The 22,193-nt window shown below is 35.1% G+C and overlaps 1 protein-coding gene across 1 annotated transcript in view; it reads right to left on the bottom strand.

The window, feature by feature from the left end:
* Window positions 1–13,152, bottom strand: part of LOC135225642 (myosuppressin-like) — an 81,289-nt gene extending 68,137 nt beyond the window's left edge. Inside the window, exon 1 of the mRNA XM_064264968.1 lies at window positions 12,898–13,152. The gene's annotated coding sequence lies outside the window, so the exon portion shown is untranslated. The remainder of the gene's footprint in view (window positions 1–12,897) is intronic.
* Window positions 13,153–22,193: the final 9,041 nt, after the last annotated feature.

Here is a 22,193-nt window from a genome sequence, read left to right as displayed (position 1 = left end):
TCCCTGAGAGTGACGGTGAGTGGGAATTCGCACAACGCTGACGAATAGAGAGACCCGTGATTTCAATGCGGACGTTTGAGTGGGGGGGGGAACTCCAGTCCCACTGAATGATTGGATCCTGTAATCTGGAGTCACAAATCAAATGATTGTCGATGGAGTTGCGGAATTATTTATTTAAATACTCCAAACATTCATACACACATTCTATATATATATATATATATATATATATATATTAATATTATTTATTTATTTATTTTAAAACCTAAAAAAACGACCTTTCATCCATATACCATTTGTATATAATATATATATTTATATATATATATATATATAATATAATATATATATAAATATATATATAATATAGATATAGTATCTACTATAAGGAGTTATAATCCACAATGATGTAAAATCCTTATGATGTATTCACTAAAATACACACACACATACACACACACACACACACACACATATATATATATATATATATATATATATATATATATAAATATATATATATATATATATATATATATATATATATATATATATATATATATATATATATATACACTATATATATCCTTAATGATTCTCTGGAGATATAATTATTTAGTACTTGGATGAAGAGACAAAACTAGAAAATAATTGTTAGTTGCAAAATATCTCTCTGTCTTTGAGAGAACAAAAGATGTGCGTGTGTAATCTAGTTGTATGACAGAATACAGTCCGTCAAGCGTTCTCCGTTATTGTCTGTACATTAAACAGATCAATAAGTCATTTGTTTGAGACTCAAGAGTTTCGAATGAAATCTGACGTAGTTTGTGGTGTCTGTGATACACAAGTCTTCATTGGTAGCGCTTTCCATAGGAATGCTATCAAGCCTCCTTCACCTCGACAATTGAAAACCACATCATCTATTGTTTCTGGAAAAGTAATTATTGCTCGTCGGGTTGCTTATATTGGCAAAGATGATGTTCTGGATTCCACAAGATTCAGGTCTTTTGTTCCACCTGCGTTGAGCAATTGCTCACCTGTCTAGCTGCTGAAGGAACCTTTATTCTTCTAACAGAATTAATCGTTGTAGTACTTTTTCTCTCCTTCTTGCGATGGTATTGATGATATAAACTAAAGCGCTTTAGAAAATATATGAAATGGTTCTATAATTCGTCTTGCCGTGTTAAGTCATTTTTTTCAGGGAGAAAAATTGTCGGGAACCACTGAGATATTGCGTTTCGCAAACGTCTTTTAAAAAAGAAATAGGAATACTCTAGAATTTGTATGTCAAGCCATGATCGATTAAGGTACTGATAGATTTCTATGATCTCTCTTTCTTTTACTTACTTACTTTTCCTCACTTGTTGGACTAGAACTCATAGCATTCTTTTGCTGTGTCTCTCCCTCTCTCTCTCTCTCTCTCTCTCTCTCTCTCTCTCTCTCTCTCTCTCTTTTACTTTCCCTCACCTTGTTGTACTAAAACTTACGTATAAAAGAGACCGAAGAACAAGAGGAGAACTCTCACACCTCTGGAGTATCCCGGATGGCAAATAACTGAATAGCTTCACGCGGGCTTCCGGGACGAAACACACACACACACACCGGGGCGTTTGAACCTTGGAGAAATTAATAATGCCAGCTTCTAAGATCCCCCAAAGGAGCTTAGAATATTTTGCGAGACTGATGGGAGTCGCAAAAATGCCCCTCCACCCCCTTCCCGCCCCCCCCACCCCACTCTCCCCACTACGCTGTCATTAGCGGATCGTCGAAATCAGGAGATTATTCCGTGAGGGTCAGGTGGTGTCGTTTTGTGTGGTGGTGATGCTGGCTGTGTGTGTGTGTGTGTGTGTGTTTATGGTGTAGTTGTGTACATGTATGTGTGCATTAACATATATATTGACTAGTTATCTCGCTGTGTGTGGGTGTGTATATATATATATATATATATATATATATATATATATATATATATGTGTGTGTGGTGTGTGTGTGTGTGTGTTTGTACTGATACATCAGTATGGACATGGCACACATATGTAAGTATGTTTGTATATTTATATCATATGTATATATAATGTATATTATAATTTGTATGTTCGCGTCTCAACCAGTTTCTCTTCAACGACAAAGGAGCTCCCCCCCCCCCACCCCCCCCCCCCCCCCCCCCCCCCCCCCCCCCCCCCCCCCCCACCCCCCCCCCCCCCCCCCCCCCCCCCCCCCCCCCCCCCCCCCCCCCCCCCCACACAACCCCCAATTTGAAAGGACGTACGGGTGAGAATCACAGCACATCCAATGATCCATTGGCAGGTCGACTCTGTGATTCGACACCGCTATAATGAAAGAGGTTCTTGTTTATCGTCGACTTACCCAATAGTTCGTTAGCGGAAGTATACGTAGACCCTTCAATACATATTGATAATCACTCGTTCAATCATCGCATCCTTTGGACTTCGATGACAGGCTTCATTTTAATGAATGAGGGTAGGTACTTTTCAGTCTGTCTGTTTGTCTTGGTCAAACTCTTTTTGTTGTTCATTTCGGCAGTTTTTACGCTTCCGTATATTTTTGCATTTAATGGGAATGCATATCCTCTGATTCATTTATTTTTCGCCAATAGAATGATAAAAATCTACGAAAGAGATTTAATATAATCCGGTAAAATGCAAGATTTCCGTATACAATTCTTCATCAACAATTCAGGTACTCATTAGTCTCCCATTTTTCCACATAACTTGCAGTATCTGGCAACCGTGTGCCAAGAGTGTTGCCCGCATAGTAGATAGTAATCTCTCAGCCACACGCCTTCTCAGTCTCCATAAATGCTACAAAACGTTATATTTTGTTAGAACTCTCTGTCTTGCGCAGTGCTTTCTTGCTGGCTCCAGCTTGTACACTTTCCTCGGTGTCCTAAGAATATATTGGCTTCTTTAGCATGCTCTGAAGAAAATCTACTCGTATATTATATTATATATTTTCATAGATAATAATATAAAGTAGGTATTGATACACACGCACAAACACGTGTATGCGTATATATATATATATATATATATATATATATATATATATATATATATATATATATATGCTAGTGTGTATAAGTTTATAGGCATACACAGTGACACCCATGTACGCACAAATACAGGCACATACACTGGCATACGAACACACGGGACAGAAATATAATACAAATCCTTTTCAACTCCACTGTTCTTAAAGTTCCTTGCGAAGTTTCAATTAAGGATCAGAGAAAAAAAAAGTAAATAAAACTTCGTATTGCAAAACTGTACAAATGAAACGCCACTTAATGGCCTCTCTCTCTCTCTCTCTCTCTCTCTCTCTCTCTCTCTCTTCTCTCTCTCTCTCTCTATCTCTCTCATTATTTTTCCTAAAGTGTTGGCTAGTGAGATCCTTCCGATATTTCGAAATCACTTTCTTTTTATCCTTTCTCATCCACCAGGAAAAATACCTGGATCTATATACTTTCCAAGAAGGAAGTTCTAAATGTCCTGACTTTTTTTTTTAACAAGTCGTCAGGTCTTTAACTCTTAATGAGATCGAAGGTGACGACTTTTAACGAGGCTCTGAGATTTTGGAATTGCAAAAAAAAGTTTAATGTTTTGTTTTTTCTATTTAAAAAATAATTACAAAGAGATTTGTACTTACAAAAAAATAAAAAAATCTTAATTAAGGTTCTGATTTCGATAATGAATGAGAGTTTGTAAGTTTATCATATTTTTTTATTTTGCAAAGAAAAACAATAGATGAATAAATAAATAAACAAATAAATGAAATGAAATAAAGCTTTTAAGGATTTTGATTTTGGCAGCTATCCGGAGTTTGTCAGTTCTTATACATATTTTTTAGTTTCTTAGTTTCTTTTTTGCAACTTTTTCTTCAGTAAATAAAAAATAAGAGATTTTAAGGCCTTAACTTCAGTCATCAACCGGACCTAATTAAAATTCATCCTATGTTTTTTTTTTATACAGATTTTCCTCTTTAAAAGAAATTGCTGTAGCGAGTTGAAGCTGCTTTTTGACGCATTTTTCCCCCTCTACATAAATATTTCAAGGCCATTATCTAGATGCTGCCGCTGTCAAGTATCTGCCTCATCATGTAAAAGAAGGAGCAGGTTTTGCCTCTTCTAAAAAAAAAAAAAAAAAAAAAGTATGATGAAAATTTTTTTTTTTATATTTTTGTATTTTTCCTCTATATGATTTTATGTGCTTTTAAGATCCTTCATTTCTTGAAAACAGGAATCTTAGTCCGAAGAATTGATAATCACGATCAATATAACCGGGAATATTTTCAGTTCATATTATCGTAGATGAAGCAAAACTGCCGAACGTTCGCAAAATAGCTATGGATTAATTGAGAGAGAGAGAGAGAGAGAGAGAGAGAGAGAGAGAGAGAGAGAGAGAGAGAGAGACGGATGTACTCAAAATTTAATATAGATTTATATTTTAGTATCATCCTTCCCTGTAATAAAGTTGATACTTTAAGGGAAGTGATTTTTTTTAAAAGTCATTTTCGTTTTCGTGTATTTCCGTTGTTTTATCATTAGTTTGTTGAATAATAATAATAATGAGATTGGAAGTCCATGATCTCCGGCTACATGGGAATGACGGCACACTGAATAATAATAATAATAATAATAATAATAATAATAATAATAAAATAATAATAATAATAATGAGCTTGGAAGTCCATGATCTCCGGCTACATGGGAATCACGGCACACTGAACAATAATAATAATAATAATAATAATAATAATAATAATAATAATAATAATGTCGTTGTGGTGGTCAGTTGCTGGTGACGACCTCCAAGTGCCTGACCGTCTTCCCCTTCAATTGAGTTGAATACCTGGCTGCCGGACGAAGCTCCTCTGTTGCCAGAGGTTCCATTTACGTCGTTGTCGTTTATTCCTTCATTTCTTAACATCATTGCTGAGTTTTGCTATTTAACCCATAGCTGGACCCTACCCCATCAGGGATAGGTACTCATTTACAGCAGAGTAGACTGAGGAAATTATGGTAAAGATCCTTTCCCAAGGAATCAACGCCGATGAGAGCGGTCACCCATCCAACGACTGACCAGCCCCAATGTTGCTTCACCAGTCCATTGACGACCTAACCCACTTTGCCACAAAGTCAAGAAGAAATTATCACTCATTGATGTCGCAATACCATGGGACACCAGAGTTGAAGAGAAAGAGAGGGAAAATGGGATAAGTATCAAGATCTGAAAATACAAATATGAAGGATATGGGATATGCCAGTGGAAATCGTACCATAATCATAGGAGCACTAGGCACGATCTCAAGATCCTTGAAAAGGAATCTAGAAAAACTAGAGGCTGAAGTAGCTCCAGGACTCATGCAGAAGAGTGTGACCTAGAAACGGCGCACATAGTAAGAAATGTGATGGACTCCTAAGGAGGCAGGATACAACCCGTAACCCCACACTATAAATACCACCCAGTCGAATTGGAGGACTGTGATAGAGCAAAAAAAATAAAAATAAATAATAAAATAATAATAATAATAATATTAATGAGATTGGAAGTCCATGATCTCCGGCTACATGGGAATGACGGCACACTGAACAATAATAATAATAATAATAATAATAATAATAATAATAATAATAATAATAATAATAATAATAATAATAATAATAATAATAATAATGAGATTGGAAGTCCGTGATCTCCGGCTACATGGGAATGACGGCACACTGAACAACAACAATAATAATAATAATAATAATGGAAAAAGAAACCCACAAGACAATTCAACAAGAAGCTCCAGAACACTGTTGGGTCTTGACCCAGTCTGACCACATCCACATCTCTGTGCAACTACTTACAGGTAAACAAGTTATACTCAGTAATCTTGGTTTCTTTTTCCATCTGCAGTGGAAAACTGAAAGAAGTTTTTGTTTGGTTAATAATAATAGTAATAATAATAATAATAATAATGAAGAATTTAGCACCCTTTATTCAGTAACTTCCAACCACACGATAATATCAATATATTTAGGTGTCCACAATAATAAAAATGTTAGAAGTTCGCGTATAATTTATAAACACTTTATAAATGCTGTCGAACCTTTCTCTGGGTTCTTCTCCAGTCCAAAAAATGAACCCAGAGAAGGGTTCAAAAGCTTTTAAAATTTTTATTATTACGGACCCCTTAGAGCATTGTATTTAACATTTTTGTTATTATGGACCCCTTAGTGCATTGTATAAACTCTCGTGGAAGAGTTTCTGCCTAAATATCAATATGAATATAAACTTTCAGTGATGGTAATCTGATTACGATAGCATAATCAAGTTGCCAAAACCGCGACCCAACTTTCCCCACACGTTTCACCCCCAAAAAGGTGCCATAAAGGAAGGAGGATATCCAGCAACGGCTCTCCGATAGCCCAAGTTTCCTCAAAACAACGAATATTTTCTTCCTCGTAAAATATCCATTGCTCAGGCGGACGTTATCATCATCATCATCATCACCCGGCTGTTGAAGTTGCGTAATCCCTCTTCTCTTTTTCACCCCGCGAAGTTAATGAGAATTTACTGGGTATTACCAGCTCTTTTCTCGCCCCCCCAACCTCCTTGCGGAGGATTTCTTCGGGTTTAGGGATCCCATGAATAAATAATGACCGTCGAAGTCCGGAGAAGTTGTTTCGTGGATGCGAATCGTAAAATTCGAGTTACGGTTAATGATGTGCTTTCCCATCTGCTGCAGCCCGCCACCTGTCTTTGGAATTTGCGTGGGGACGGAGGTTCGTGCACGCACTTGCGCAGACGCGCACACACACACACACACATATATATATATATATATATATATATATATATATATATAATATATATATATATTCCCTTTCTATGTGCTTTTATTGTATCCGAGTTGAAAGCACATAGGAAGGCAATAAAAGATTATCCTTCACCTAACACCGATAGATGTCTACTGGTTGATAGAACCCCTTCAAGTTTCCACTATATATATATATATATATATATATATATAATATTTTAATATATATTTTTTATATATATATATTTTGTATATATATATATAATATATCTATATTATATATATATATATATATAGATAGATATATATATATATATATATCTATATAGATATATTCTACATATATAATTATATGTATGTATGTACACACACATATTTATTTATTTATTTATTTCCAGAACGCCTTTTTCCTTTTTAAAGGACATGGCTTCGAATGGCGTTAGCCTTCCAGCTCTTAGCAAATCACTATAGGAAGGGCAAATAGTGCCATAACCTATTTACCACCAGTTGCGACCACCACAGTCGTCTAGCTACTTTAGTAGATTCACATCAACCGTGCATCTAATGTCTAGGGCAGTCTCTTACGACGCTCCTGATTGGCTGCTGATAAGCCACTCACAGGGCTGGAAACTCTGTCTCTCGAGAGAGTTCACATAGGTAGGATGTATGTTCCACCTCTCCTGAAAAATGTATTCCTCAGGAGAAGTGTAACATAGATCCTACCCTTGTGAACTCTCGAGAGAGACTGAGAGTTTCCAGCCCTGTGACTGGCTTATCAACAGCCAATCAGGAGCGTCGTAAGGGACTGGTCTAGACATCAGATACACGGTTGGTGTGAATCTACTATAACTACATACATAATTCACTACTTCGGTCAATGAATGCTATATATGATAAGCCACAAACCTCGTTTCATATCGAATCCATCCACTGTGCCTTGGGAATCATTTATTACCCCAAGGGAAACCATAACTGAGAAGTGTTTCTGTCCCGTCCGCGAATTCCTGAGATGTATGCTAGTATTGCACCAGCCCCGGTTTCGTTGCCATGCCCCAAAACTAGGTTAGGATGAGTTGGTTACCTTAGGTTAAAATAGCTCCTCCTTATTCATTTGGGTGTGGAGAAACACAATGAATTATTTTCTTTAAAATTCTATGGTTAGTTTTTGAGGTATGGCGTCCCTAATTTTTCAGGGAAAGGTGCCGGTACTCGGTTACATCTCGGGAAAATGCGTCACTTCTAGGATTAGAACCTGACCCTTGGGCCGTTTATCGTTGTTCTAAACCGTAGGGCCAGGTTTGAATCCTGGACGGGACAGAAGCACTTATTTATATATTGTAATACCCTTTGACTGTAAGTTATTCTCGAAATACATAGTGAATTCGGTATTAAAAGATATTTGTAGCTTAATACTTGCGACTATAAGAATTCACTTGGGCATGTGTCAAAACCTCACACACGCTCTCTCTCTCTCTCTCTCTCTCTCTCTCCTCTCTTCTCTCTCTCTCTCACACACACAACACACACATAATATACATTATATATACATATACATATATATGTATATATATACATATTTAAATATCTATGTATATATGTGGTTTGTGTGTGTGGGTGGGCTTGCGGGCGCGCACATCTGCACTGTCTGTATCCAGTATGTTTTTAACAACTAAAGACAAAAACAACTTCAACAAAATATTTGAAGGGAGTTCAAAGCGATATTCGGAGAACTGGAATCCTTATTTTTCTCCTCCCACACAAGATAACAAGCTCTCCATAGCATAGGGAAATAAAAAAAAATTAAATAAAAACTTTTTTCGTGTTCTCAGTGTCACGAAAGTCGATCATAATATGAAATCTTCATTGAAAACTGATCCTTATTGCAGTTAACATGACAACCCACGCCATACCTCAAGTCATCTTTCCAGGGGGAGTTTGCTTTCCACTTAATTCATTTCTGGTCCTTTATTTATATTAGAATCCACATTCCGCCATCAATTACGTTACGAATCTCTATACAAATGATTTTCTTGTCTCATTAAAACTGTCACTATAGCAAACGAAAGACTTTGAGTTCCGTACATGAATTTTTTTTTAATCGGCCTTAGCACTGGAATGCAAAATAACTTTCAAAACAAGATGTCCATTTTAGAAGGATGATCAAGAATGTCAAAGAGGCGTCTTGAATCAGAGTAAATCCAGCCAAGATCCAAATTCTGCTATTGGCTGATTGTCTCAGCTATCAAAATCATGACGTGAAACAAAAGCCTCTCAACTTTTGGCATTTATTTGGAAAACTGTTTTACATTTTAACAGAGGGTTCCATTTAATTGAAAAAACTATTTAATTGGCATTTAATTGAAAAAACTATTGTCATTTTAAGGAAAGATTCCATAAAAGCATGACGTAAAACGAAAGGATTCTACCTTTTGGCATTAAATAAAAAAAAAACTTTTTTGCATGTTAAGAAAGGATGAGAAAATAATATGTTATGCCAGGTATAGGTGAGCAGTGAGCGTCTGCTTTCCAAGGACTCTTGAGCTGTTGTAGGGACATAGAAAGAAAGCCTAAACTAGAATTAATCCTCGATTCTCTTTTGTTATTCTAAAGAGCAAAGTTAACTGAAATATCCAACACGCTACGCGAGTTTCTTGACGAAAACATACGCAAAAAAAAAAAAAAAAAAAAAATTAGAAGGAAAAGAAAATTCTGACTACGTATGAAAAGAAAACACTCTGTGACAAAGGTATATCTATCCATTTAGGCCCGACGCCAGCAACTACTAATCAGTCAATCAATCAATCCATTTAGCTCGAGAAATGACGGTTGCTATTCCTTAGGCCAGAAGAAAAATCTAGAAAAATGACTTGAGTAAATAATTTTTTGAAAATTTTCCCTTCCAGATGTATTGCTGTACAAACCACATTCAGGCAATTTTTGTTCTGGGCAAGAAATAAATATGTTTTCTGTAAAGTCACCAGGCGCCATTTTGTCTTTTCTAACCATTAAATAGAACTTGTATGCCTGTAATTAGACTATAATCTTCACAAGTATCTTTTAGTGTAGAATGACTGTCTTTTTTTCAATTTCTCACTGAAACGCTTTTTCATGAACACGTCAAAAAGAGAGTTGTAGGAGAAAAAATGGGTAAATACATGGTAGAAGAAAGAATTAGTAAATATATCGTAGAAGAAAAAAATTGGTTAGTATATTGCATTGGTGAATATATCGTAGAAGAAAATATGGGTACAGATATCATAGAAGAAAGTATTGGTAATTATAGCTCAAAAAAAGGTAAATATATCTTAGAAGAAAGAATTGGTAGATATGTTGCTTTGGTGAGTGTATCGTAGAAGAAAAAATTGGTAAATATATCGTAAAAGAAAGTATTGTTGAATATATCATAGAAGAAAGAATAGGCAAATATATCGTAAAAGAAAGAATTTGTAAATATATCGTTAAAGAAGGAATGGGTAGATATATCATAAAATAAAGAATTGGTAAATATAGAATAAAGAATGAGTAATTATGCCGTAAAATAAGAATTAGTAATTTTATCGTAGAATAAAGAATTGGTAAAGATATCGTAAAACAATTGGTAAATACGTTTTAGAATAAATAATTGTAATTATATTGTAAAAGAAATCAAATTTTCACTAGATCGTAACAGAAAGAATTGGTGAATATATCGTCAAAGAATTTGAAAATATATCGTTAAAAGAAAGAATTAGCAAATATATCATAAACGAAGAATTGGAAATTATATCGTAAACGAAAGAATTGGCAATATATCTCTAAAGAAAAAATTATGTAAATATATCGTATAGGAAATAATTGTTATAAGAATATCGTAAAATAAAAAGTTAATGTCAATATACGTATTGTAAAAGAAAAAATTGGTAAATATATCATAAAGTAAAGAACTGGCATAAATATTTCTTAGAAGAAAGGAATGTTAGATATATCGTAAAATTAAGAACTGATATGAATATTTGTTAGAAGAAAGAATTGGTAGATATCGTAAAAGAGAGAACTGGGATAAATATCTCTTAGAAGAAAGAATTGGTAGATATATCGTATAAGAAAGAACTGACAAATATATCAGGGATGGAAACTCGCTCCAGTGCCCAATGTGATTACCACTTTTCTCACATACTTCCAAGACGCCAATATGTCTTGAATATTCCGAAATTTCACTTCGTTACTCTGTCGGGACTTTTTACCTCTAGAAGTTACGGGATGGGAAGTCTTCAAAATATAAGAAGATCATAAATAAAAATCTTCGAAAGTTACCAGTTATATGAGAAGGGGCCGTAAGAATGAGACGTGCCCTTCGGTTGGCACTCAGGAAAGTCTCATGTCGAAGAGAAGTTACGTAAAATGATTATCTCGAGGTTTTGCAATTTGGCGAAATAATATTTTTCTCAATGATTTTTTTTTTTTTTTTGTAAGTCTTTCGGAAACTTAATTTTTTTTATTTTATCTCAAGTACTGTTTACGTTTTATGATAAGTGGTCTTATTAAGTTACTTTGTTTTCTTAAGTTCCTTTAGTAAATATCTTGGAATGCTACTTTTTATCCTGCATTAAGTCTCCCGCTGTTACTTTTTCTCTCTAAGTGTCTTCAGTAAGTCCCTCGCAAAATATTGGTCAGTCTCGATACCTCGCGTAGTGTTGTAATAGAGAAATAACTCATAAATGGAAAGTGAAGTAATTGCACTAATATGGACAAAAAAAGTTGATACGTAATTCAATCGGTAAAGCATGAATTTCGATTAGTAAAGGAGACATATAATAATCCTTATGCTTATAATAAGCAACGCAAGACTTTTACGGGAAGTATTCGATACATCCCATTGATAACTCTTGGTGTAATGTTCTCCAAATGAATATGCTACTGGATTGTTGGTTGTTTGGTTTAGATTAAGCTGGCTTTATGCCAATACGGCCTCTTGATCTAAGTATGGCAATAGTGACAGGGGGTACGAGGCCTAGTGTGGAAATTCGAACTCTGCCTAGCCAACAGAGACGTCTAGCATAACATCTTGTAATTGAGATCATTTTAATTCAGATTCTCGAGTATTTCTGCACACATGGAATTTAGTTCCGTCTTTGATATTACTGATATACTGGCTTTTAATACACTTGTCAGTTCGTCTCCGAAAAGGACCAGATGTTCAAGGAAACTGACAACACCTAACGTCATGGAATATTACAGTTGATTCGATAAGGGATCTGTGTAATGAAGAATGTAAAAAGAAAAAATAAATAAATATGTCATTCCATTCGTGCAAGCTCTAAAACGTCCATACTGCCAAAAAGTATATGAAAATTTTAAGTTAAAGTCTGAAAATTCTATAACGACTACCTTTTTTATTTTTCTCATTTCTGAACTTTAAACTGTCCTCATAGGCTATCACAATTATTCATCTTTTCCTAGCTGTTATCACAGGAAAAGTGTCATTTTAGAGAAGAAAATTGATAAAGAACACTTGAAACGTAGCAGGCAAGTCGCAATAAAGGACATAAATGGGACTGAGGTAAATAAAGATCAAGATTGTTTATAAAGAAATAAGGAATGCAGAGAGGAATAATAGGAAAATAAATGAAAAGACGATCGCATCACCTGACACCAGACCACAGGTAAACAAAGCATGAAAAAACACCTGCGGAGAATAGCAACGCCAAACTATCAGGATAATATCGATTAGGGGTAACGGGAGCTGATAGTAATATTGATTAATGACAGAGTATCATTTCTGAGGCTTTACGGAGTACATTACACGGGAGGATGAATGGGATCCTTCTGTCAAAGACTTATATAGCTTAAGGAGCGTTTTGTGTGTTCAATTGCCTAACGAACAGGTAACCCTCCGTTAACTTCGAGTTGAAGTTACTGGAAGGTCGTCTGAGACTTGTGTATTCCGTAATATCTCTTTACTTTGTGTTTGGATAAATTCAGTGTTAATGAACTAAAGCGCAAGTTTTCGCTTGAGTATGCTGTATGTGACAATTGAAACCTAACATATTTGAAGAGGCAGAGGATCAACACAGGGGGCCATCAAGTACTTACGATTTGTGTGTTGGATGAGTACGAGGGACGCCGAGAGCGAGGTAGATCGCGAGCGATAGAGAGAGAGAGGGGGGCGGGTGGGAAAGAGAGCGAGTGCTGTTAGCCTGTTGCTTCCAAGAGCTCTCGAGGACGAATGCCGAAGTGTCAGTGAACCTGTTGCTTCTTCCTTTGACGGCCGGCGAGGTTTCGGGGCGCAGTGAGGAGGACCTTCTTCTACAGCGGGAGGCAGCAAACCAAATCGCATCAGTCTACGCTTACGCACCTTTATGTACCACCTCAAACCGCCCACTACCATTGGCTGGGGAACCCTGCAGACGTCACACTCCAGCGGCCAATGAGACCGCCCACACGGTGATGTCATAACTTTGGCGCCATCCCATTGGGCCCGCGGATATTGCATTGCTTGTTTGCCAAAATACGAACCTTGCTGAATCGTTTCCTCGCAGCAAATATGTACCTTGTTTTATGAACCGAACAGGGCAGACTATAGGCGGTCGTTGCGTCCATAATTAAGACGGAACTTTGCATTCGCGACCTGGGATCGCACATTCACGGCGCATTTCCCTTCGGAGGAATTATTGAATTTCCCACCCCCGGGATAAGTAGAGCAGGCTGTATTCGTTTACTTAATTAAATCTACTCGGCAATTTACAATGGTTTCCAGTTTGTCAGTTTGCTCCGTAGATTAGATAATTTGCTTGCTAAATATATATATATATATATATATATATATATATATATATATATATATATTATATATATATATATATTTAATTTATTTATTTATTTTTCGCCCTCTGTATAAAGGTATGGTGGACTATTTAACATTTTTTGCTTGTAAAAGGATTACAGATACTACCAGCAATAAATAATAAATAAATAAATATATATATATATATATATATATATATATATATATATATATATATATATATGTATATATATTAATCTATTTATTTATTTATTATTTATTGCTGGTAGCATCTGTAATCCTTTTACAAGCAAAAAATGTTAAATAGTCCACCATACCTTTATACAGAGGACGAAAAATTTGCAAGACCAGTTTACCAAAGTATATGTCTTCCATTATAATAATCCATGACCCGTGGATATGGAACGCGAATCTTCAACATAAGATTAAGAATTATAGATAAGCCTATCTGGTTTCCTCGGTCCTTGAGGTAGATATAAACTATTAATTAACTGAACTAAAGCAGTGTCTAACAGCCGTTAAATTACGTCTCATATTCTCAGATTTTTTAATGATCTCTCTGATTCTTAGATTACCCCTTTCAGATTTTCAGATTGTAGATTGTCTCAGATTTTTAGATTATCTCGTAGATTTTTAAAATATCTCTGATTTTCAAATTACTACTTGCAGGTTTTCAGATTATCTCACAGATTTTTAGATTGTCTCAGATTTTTAGATTATCTCGTAGATTTTTTAAGTTGTCTCTGTTTTTTTAGGTATTCCCTTTCGGATTGTCAGATTCTCTCAGAATCTGAATAATCTCTCTGATTTTTATGAATTTATGCCAGATTTTGTGGAAATGACGCAAGCACTGTAATTGCCATATGAGTGTCTCTTAATTAATAAGACATTGCCTTAGGTAACTCAGAAGAAAAATGTCACAGAGACGTGGAATGAAATATGTTAAATATAGCATCAATGGCGTCGTTTTTTTTTTCTTTTGCTTTATTGCTGTACTGGTGACAATAGCTTTTATTGTTTCAAAGATAGGCCCCCATATGAATATAAAGATTTGCTCTATGTATGTATGTATGTATGTATGTATGTATGTATGTATGTATGTATGTATGTATGATACATACATTCATATATATATATATATATATATATATATCATACTATATATATATATATATATATATATATATATATATATATATATATCTATATATATATATACGTATATAAATTGTGCACTCACACCGGATATCTCAGCTTTTTCTATGTATTCACTACAACATCATAAAATTGTAGTTTTCTTTTCAGACTCAAGAGGTGCCCTTCGATACCCATTTCTAACCCCCTACCCCCCACAACCTTCTTCACTTCCACCTTGTGGAGATTACGCAACAAGGGGATCCTACAACATTTAAGCTTGTTTTTGTGTGTGTGTGTGTGTGTGTGTTTTTTTTTTGCTTTTTTTTCCGTCATTTGTCTGGTGTCGAATTCTCGAAGGATGTTATCCCTAATTTTATAATTGATAATCCCAAAAGGATATCTAGTGCCATTAACCGCTCACGCAGTGGTAAACGGATCTGTGGAAAATGTCAGAAGACAGTGAGATTATAAAGATTGATTGATTTATCCCTAAGATACCTGGCGTGACAACTACCAGGGTCAGTGACGTCGAAGATCTTCAAGAATCTGGAAGAAAAAGCCTTAAAGGGTTTTTACCCAGTGATCATTATTATCGTAAATAGAATAAAACTAACGAAGAAACCCTTTCGTTGGGACTGAGCCAAAAAGGCCATAACTTTCATCAATACTAAAATATTTTGCAATAGATTTATTATTTTAATGTTAGAAAGCTATTTTGTAGAGTTTTAATTGCATTCCAAAACGAAAATCTCATGTGGGGAAAGAGACCCAAGAATGGAGATAATAAAATAAAGATAAATAATAAGAAACCGAAGAGAGGAGATAATAAAATAAAGAACATTAATAAGAAGTCCAAGAGAGGAGATAATAAGATAAAGATAACTAATAGGAAACCGAAGAGAGGAGATTATAAAATAAAGATAATTAATAAGAAGTCCTAGAGAGGTGATAATAAAATTAAAATAATTTAGTAAATACCTGAAGATACGTTAGCAGATGGTAAAAAAATAAGTTGGCAGATTCATAAAGATGAGTTCGCAGATATATACGTAAAGATGAGGATAATCGTTGAGATCAAACAGCTTCATACAAAACCATCGATGCAAGTCACAGAAAATAAGCCAGCGGGACATGACGTTTTTGAGTATTATCAGGAAGACACACACAAATAAGATGATTATTTCGGACTAGTTTTGTGACCTGTCAATGCAGTGACTCACACACACACGAGAAAACAAAATTGGATTTTACGACCCTGTGGAGGGTGATTGGTTGCAGCTCGTAAAACGATTGTCCAGAAACGACTTCGCTAAACATTCCGCTTATACAGCCAAATAGAGAGAGAGAGAGAGAGAGAGAGAGAGAGAGAGAGAGAGAGAGAGAGAGAGAGAGAGAGAACTCAAATTACAAGAGCCATTTGGAGCTAAGGAGGATGCTATTCCTCAAGTAGAATGCATCCGAGGGGTAATTCTCGACCGGTGTTATTCTAACTGCAACATCAAGACGAATGTTAATGCGAATGTTTATTGCTACTCTCGCGTCACTTTTTAGTCTTCTGTATCTTTTTTATTATCTCCTTTACTGCAGCCTGTTTTTTTTAACTCATGGTAAAGATCGGCAGATGATATCACTCAGGATAACCATGGTTGGTGGAACCTCGTCCTGCTCAAATTCATCAGCCAATCAGAAACAATTTCAATTGTATCGTTCGTGAACATTTAACGTCAGCTCAAAAAAATGAATAAAATTAATAAATTACTAAATAAATAGATAAATGAATAAATAAACAAATAAGTAAATAAATAAAAACAAGAAAAGACAAACAGATTATGGATAAGTCCGTTATCATGAAACTGGAAAATAACAGTTAGCCTTAATATAATTGCAAGGAAGGTAATAAATTACTCACAGAAAAAAGGGTCAAGTTTAACCTTTCATGCAAAATATTTCAAGGTACTATTTCAAAGGAACGAATTTTAGTGTTTAATTTGAGTAGCTTTTCTAGTAAATGCTCGATAATTCTCATTTCGTAAAATGAAAGCTGAAAGTTACCATCGATGACATTTTTAGCATACTAAGGTGACGTGATATTGGGTAATTCTTATTACTTTAAAACCTGTGTGGTGGTGTTTTAATCAAGAGATGTCAGACTGATAAGATCAAAATCGAAATTAGGATACCGATAATGATCTTATCGAATACACAAATAAATTTTTTTACCTGTACGTAGGTGTGAGGAATAGAAGGTATACAAAGAATGCCGGTCATATATCTAATCTTTTAAAGAGGTTTGTTTCACTACTTAAAATCTTACGATGAATTTTAACCTTCACTGAAGGAAATCAAACGTGAAGAAACGGGAATTGTAATGTAAATCATAAAGATAATGAAATTCATTGATATGCAGTCTTACAAATAATTATATACTTATTATAGTATAGTATCTACATAGTAATCTATACCTGTGCTCTATTAAGATGTAGACAAAAGGCTGTGCGCAACAAAACACACACACACACACACACACACACACACACACACACATATATATATTATATAGTATAATATATATATATAATATATATATATATATATATATATCCATACATACTACATACATACATACATACATACTTTATGAATCACTGATGTTGTGAGAACTCAGGCCATTTCCAAGCACTGATGGAAGGCGACGTCTCTCTCTCTCTCTCTCTCTCTCTCTCTCTCTCTCTCTCCTCTCTCTCTCTACTCTCTCTCTCTCTCTCTCTCTTCTCTCTCTCTCTCTCTCACGGCAAAGAATCATTGATATATTGACACATGGGAGAGCATCTGATATGCAAGACGTGATATTGAAAACAGATGCTAACGCACAGTAGTGAAAATAAATATACATATAAAAAAGGGAAAAGCAGAAAATAAACCTATTATTGTGGGTGGAAAATACAAAGGCTTATTTTTCGTTCCGAAGAGCAGTGGAAATTTTTACTTTTATCTTGATTTTTTTTCTTTCTAGCTACGTTTAACACCTTAGGGGGTAGTGCCATCATTGCACGCCCCACGGGGTGCACTGTAGGCATTACTTAAGGTTCTTTGTAGCGTCCTTTCAGCCCTTAGCTGCAACCCATTTCATTCTTTTTACAGTACCTCCGTTCATATTATCTTCCATCTTGTTATTCACCCTCTCCTAACAATTATTTCAAAGGGGAACTGGCAGTTTTTCGTCCTCTTACACCTTTCAAACCTTTCTACTCTGTTTCCGTTTCAAAGCCGAATGACCTCATAGGTCCCAGCGCTTGGTCTTTTGGCCTAAATTCTCTGTTCTATTCTAGTAACGTTTAAATACCGTTGTGATGGTTGTATTACTCCTAATTTTAATTCATAGGCTCTTTTGGTAGTTGCAAATCTAACTTACTTTTGGAGCTGCCTTCCTCATCTCATACACCAATATGCCATTGGGATCAGGACTCTTATCAAATGTCATCTCCAAATCTGGAGGCTGAAAATTCGAAAAATTCGATACCCTTTCAATCGAGGATCTCTTCATTAAAACTTCCTCTTCGTTCTCAGCATGTTTACTTCTCCAAAAAATTCTTACTTTTCGTAAATCCTCGCAAGAGATCTGGAGAAGTATTAAGATACCTTTGACAAAGGGGATGAGAGAATCATAGGTGGACGTCGAGGTTTGAATCTAGACTGAAGCTGATTATTTATTTTTTGCTAAATCCTCTTAATGTTTCTATGATGCCCATTACCAGTAACTTACACACAATAATCAGTAACGAGGAATGTTTTGCTTTCCTTTATTTTCTCAAGTAATCCTTGAGAATGAGAGCAGTTGTTTTTTGACAATCTTTTCACAAAGTAAAAAGAAATGATATTTTAAAACATCAGATTAGTTTTTCGAAACAAGGCCAATAACACGCAATGATTTAAGGTTATGTCTTTTGAGAAATGTCTGTTTGTTTGTTTACGTGGTGTTTTTACATTGCATGGAACCAGTGGTTATTCAGCAACGGGACCAACGGCTTTACGTGACTTCCGAACCACGTCGAGAGTGAACTTCTATCACCAGAAATACACATCTCTCACCCCTAAATGGAATGCCCGAGAATCGAACTCGCGGCCACCGAGGTGGCACGCCAACAGCGTACCGACCACGCCACTGAGGCGCTCTTTTCACAAATGAAACATTCGTAAACTTTGTTATTTTACCTTTTAAAGAATAATTCTGTGTTTCTGATGCCCTGTTCTAAATCTGTTAGTTAAGAAACATTAAAAACCTTCAATCTTTCGTCATTAAAGATTAAACATCTTTAATGATGAAATATTAAAGACGTTTCTTTAATAGATATCATATTATAGGCTTCTGCTTTTAAATTCTGTAATTCAGGAGGAAACGATCAAAGCTGGTGACTGATTCAAAATAGAGATAAAATCTGGACACACGAAATAAAGTTGAGAGGACGGAGAGACTATAATCCCTTGGCAGCTCAGTTGAAAGCATTTTCTGTGCTTTAATGTGTCATGCACCTTCACCTCTTTTATGACTTTTATTTTGTTGTATGGACTGAAGAATTGAGATGCCTGGTATCAACTGTTCTTTGCAACTCACCCAAGTGTTTTGGATACGTTATTCCTAAAGACGTTTGCAAATATCAGATGACTGCAATAATACATTTTCGATAACATTTCCGCAACAAAGGCCTATGAAAACAGTTCTGTGATATTGAAAAGCCCTCGAAATTGAGCAACGGGTTCACTCAGTTTCATGTCGATAATGTATCTTGATTTAACGTTAGTACCTGAGCCTTCTCGCATGACTATTTTCCTGGTTATGGAATGTGTTTCAATACGTAGTTACAAGTGAGCTTGAGGTACAAATTCCTTTTTAATTTGTAATTATTTCTTAACTCTCGAAGACAATCAGTTATCGTATTGCAATTATCATTTAATGCTGCTTCAAGATTGTGGAGACCGTACTTATATGTAAAATTTTTCTCCTTAATCAGCAGTATTTATAACCTTTTTCTTTGTGATTCATATCTAGTTTCCTGGAAGATTTGGTCCATTACAGTGTAGAAAAACATAGAAAAACAAGGCGTGATCCGACCTCCAGCTTACTCGGGGCCGCATGCTAAAATCCACGTTCAAATAGAGCATTATTTCACCAACGAGAATAAACGTAAATACACTATATTTGATTAGAAATAACTTTTCTATACTGTTTAACATGAACGTTGTTTATTTTTCATTTTTATTCTAATATTTAAAGCATAAATATCCTATCCTATAATTCATGTATCTTTAACTCAACGCGAGACAACTTTTTCAGACCTTTTTAGGCTTTCCTAACAACAACCCCCCTACACGGCAACAACAAGAATAAAAACAACAACAAAGTAGTTTGTAGAGGAGTAAGCGAACCACTCTGATTGCCTGCCCATTCTGGTAGTTTTTACCCTAGATCACGCTAGGGCTGTAAGAACACCTAGGTAAATTTTTCGTGCATTTGCCCGAATTTCGGGTATTTGTGACATTGCGTTACATAATAATTGCCTTAGATATTGCAGCATTTACTGCTTACTGTTCACGTGCACTTCGTTACTTGTGTCTCAGCTTACACATACAGATGCATTTTACCAGAAAGTGACCACATGAACAATTTCTAATATATGTATTTCGATATATTTTCCAATTTGCAATAAGACTTATTCAATCGTTTCTTCTTCTTCCCTGTTCCGTTTCCTTTTTCTACATAATTGCATGTTCATTTATTATTAATCTTATAAAAATAAAAACTATAGTAATTTCTGCATGAAATTTCAATCATATAAAACAATTTTCAGCCAGTTTTGCATGCTCAAACTGAATGGCACAACTTACAAAGTTATATTTGGTTTCTTCTCCGCTGCTTTAGCAGCTGAGGCAAAAGGTTTGCTTAGAAATTTTTATTTGTATGTTGATTTATTCCCATTTCTAAATGTCTCTGATAAAGGATAGGTACTATCTCTCAAGCCGTTTACTCATAACTGCTGTAATTTAATTCAACCTTAAAGTTATGGATGTAAACATATTTTTTGTTACATTTCTCCTACAGCCCCTCTCGTCATATCACTTCTACTTAAACTTACTCTTTATCTTACTTTGTTATCAGTTAACAAAGTTATGGATGTAAACATATTTTTTGTTTCATTTCTCCTACAGCCCCTCTCGTCATATCACTTCTACTTAAACTTACTCTTTATCTTGTACTTTGTTATCAGATAACAAAGTAGTTGAATGTCAGGTTTACTCTCAGTACATACGAGTAAAGGGCTAAACAGTAGTCCATCTTTCCCCAATATCATAATTGCCACCTTCTCGTCTTCTTGTTTTATTTTCACCCACTTTACTATCATCACATGCTGCATTGACAATACACAATAACTTTCACTTTTATAAGCGTTCTTCATTAACCATGCCCCATTTTTATGAAGGCAACTTCGAGTAAGAGAGAATTCTTGCACGTAGGCTAAGTTATACACTTCTGCACGACCTTAGTAAAGTGAGCCTGGATTGTCTTATCAGTCATTTCCTCTCGTCAAACGGATACCGTATTCCTTAAATCCTTACACTTACGAAACCTTACTTTTCCTCACATTTACTTTGAACTCTTGTTTGATAAACTCTTTCTCTCGTTAGTTTACTGTATTCATAGCCTTTCTCCTTTCGTTGGTTCATCGATGTGCCTTATCACTTCAACATTGTAAATAAAAAAACCCACATAGATAGACAGTTTTTCTGATTAGCATTATTCATAAACGTTTTCGTAGGTACCGAGTGAAATATTTACATTATTTACACGTCACAGCCCCAAATCAAATTCTGTTCCTCTATTATACTAGATTTTTCGACGTATGCCAGGGCTAGTTGATTATAGGCCTATGTTCTTCAGTCCGTGTAAATGAAAGAAAGACAAATATACTTTTATAGAAGCGAACCAATGACTTGCTTATGTTGACAACGCAATGTTGACGTACCTAGAAAAGGTGCATTCGTAACAAAAATTTGTTACAAAGAAATTTATATATTATTCATTATTATGGCTTCTCATGCTTCGCAAAGACTAACATAATCCCTTTTGCACCTGTCCTGGTTGATCGTGTTATACCTTCGTGGTGAATTACCTCCACATCGCAATCAAACAGGATAAACAAATGAATTAAGACGTCCCTCTTCTCTGATACCAAAATATTAAGAAGTTACAACTAACCGTGCTGAGTCTCAAATCTTATTAACTTTTCAAAAATATTATGAAAAAAGAGTAATTAAGAAACAATTTTCAAGACTCTTAGGATTTTAATATGTGAAAATAATTAATAGTTGTCTTTATCATCAATAAAGTTATCAGAATAACGTCGTATGATATATGAGAAACAGCACACAGAAACGTGTAACACCTCCTGGT

This window comes from Macrobrachium nipponense, chromosome 13 (genome assembly GCF_015104395.2).
Source record: "Macrobrachium nipponense isolate FS-2020 chromosome 13, ASM1510439v2, whole genome shotgun sequence".
In the NCBI taxonomy this organism is placed as follows: Eukaryota; Metazoa; Arthropoda; class Malacostraca; order Decapoda; family Palaemonidae; genus Macrobrachium; species Macrobrachium nipponense.
Note: the sequence above shows the minus strand (reverse complement) of the source record. Positions and strands in the feature narration are given on the sequence as shown.